The following is a 2,327-nucleotide window of genomic DNA, read 5'->3' as shown; positions in this document are numbered from 1 at the left end:
TATTTGTTGTGTCTTATTTAACATGCCAGAAGAAAGTACACCGAAAGATAGAAGTGCAAAAGTTCGACCTCGTTCTCGTGGACAGGGGATTGCTTTACGAGGACAATGTAGAGAAATGGTTTGTTCGTTAAGAGCTTACTTTGAGAGTGAAAAACTTAGCCCTTTCAGACCTGATTTTTATTTACTTATGAAATAATACCTGACATAATTTTTACATTGAAGTGAGTTTCCTGGCAACATTTTTCTAAGAAAAAATTTCATATGATCTCTAATTTTCAAGATATTTAAAGTAAACAATTGTGTTCATCAGGTCTTGAGCTTCCTTGCCATATATTAAGCTGGTTAACACTACAGATCAAGTATGCCCTCTTTATTTCACTTTAAAACAGAAGAAACAATAAAAATAATTCCAAATTACAGTTCTTATTTAAAAAACAATGGTCAACACACTGATTTTAAGATTTAGTATGAAACTGCAAAAAACAATTTTTGTCCTTTTGGAGACAAATGTACTTCACATTTTCTGCACCGAATTCTAGAATGCCCTGTACATTTTGGAAATTTGCAGCGACCTGGAACTTCTACATCATGCAAAGGCAAATGGCCAATGGAATCAAACTGTTTCTTTGTAGCTGGTCGTAATTCTTCTCTTTTTTCTTGGTATGACTCTCCAGACCTGAAGTCAGTCCTGCATCACACGGATGCCGCCTCTTCTTTTCAGTCATTTTCTTCTGGCACAGTATCAATCCTGCTACGCTGATACGAAAGGAAAGAAGGTCCATTTGCTTCTTTTTTTGGGATAGACAGGTTGTCTGCATCTCATCTGTATTCCAACAAACTCTGAACGATGGCAAAGTCAACAGAACGAAAATTCAGATGCAAAGGCCATTATTGAGATCTGATGAAAACTCTGTAGTAGCTTATCATTTGATCAAATAGATCCACACCACCCACTGCATGATTATATCTCCTCATTATTTCACGTCTTTCTAATTTCACTTATTTAAAGTGTTTTTTTGTGCCAACACTCAGTTTCACCCACTGAGCCTTTACCAACAAAGTTTGAACACAATACAACTGGCCTATTGTCTAACCAGTTACACATGGTAATGTCATCAGCACTAGTGAGAAAATCCTAAAACAGCAGGACCTAATCCAAATTTTTTGCACAATGCGGTATTTAGTTCAGTTGAAACACCTTGATAAAAAGGAAATCATGCACTATTCCGCTCTTTCCACACAACATGAAGACTTTGATTCCCCTCGGACTTGGTTTCCCCTTGACATACTGCTTTGCACAAAACTCCCCAGTGAAAGGAATAATTCCTTCATCCACACAAACGTTCTATTCTATAGGAAGTTCACTGCAGAATTTTCGAATGGCTGTGTGAATTGGCCTAACTGTAAAATTTACCTTTATTTTCAGGTGTCTTCTCCAGATTGTTCAGCAAATGTAAATTTGTTCGTGATTCTAAAAATCTGCCTCGTGACATGTTTTCCAAAACACATTTACCTTCAGACTTGTATCCTAATACATCCATAATCTGGGAAATTTCAAAGCGCCACTCAATATATGCAAGCCAAATAGCACCTCTAGTTCTTGAGGAGTTGTCTGCTTCAATGAGGATATGCCTTGTTGTAATGCATAAATATAAGTATGTGCTGCCAAGCTAGCGAACAGATCATCTGGTATATATGTTTTGAAGTATTGTATTGGAGAACCCAAGACAGATTCTTCAAAATTTGGATCTTTGTATGTTTCTGAAATGGTACTTAGAGGTTTGCGTTAGCATTTAATGGATTCTTTAGGTGTGACAATTATGTTGTCACACAGTTATTCAATTCTGGGTTGTTTTCATTGCATGAAAGTTCATTGCAGCATCCACCACCTCTCCATCATCTTCAGATATGGTGTCTCTATACACATCATTCACGCCCACTTCATCTGATCCAACACATTTCACTATTTGTCAGCTTGCCTTTCAATAAGTGGTGTGCACTGTAATCCTCATCTCCACTCAAACTAATGTCAGAAACGTTACCAATTTCAATTATATCCATAAACAAGTTCCTATCTTTCTCCACAGAAAGGTATTCCTCATCCATATTTGTAAGTCAAAAGCTAGCAATATCAAATAAAATCATATGTACAGGTCAGTTATTCTCCTCCTTGCTGCTGGCACTGAAATTAATGAAAAATACCCCGCATAACTGCCATAGGCATGCAAATACAGCTGAGATACATTTTAGGTTTTGTTTCCTATTTTACACCATTAAGGATCTGCTGTCCACAACTGTGTACATTAAACTTACCTGATACATAACAC

Source organism: Schistocerca cancellata, chromosome 1 (genome assembly GCF_023864275.1).
Source record: "Schistocerca cancellata isolate TAMUIC-IGC-003103 chromosome 1, iqSchCanc2.1, whole genome shotgun sequence".
Classification (NCBI taxonomy): Eukaryota; Metazoa; Arthropoda; class Insecta; order Orthoptera; family Acrididae; genus Schistocerca; species Schistocerca cancellata.
Note: the sequence above shows the minus strand (reverse complement) of the source record.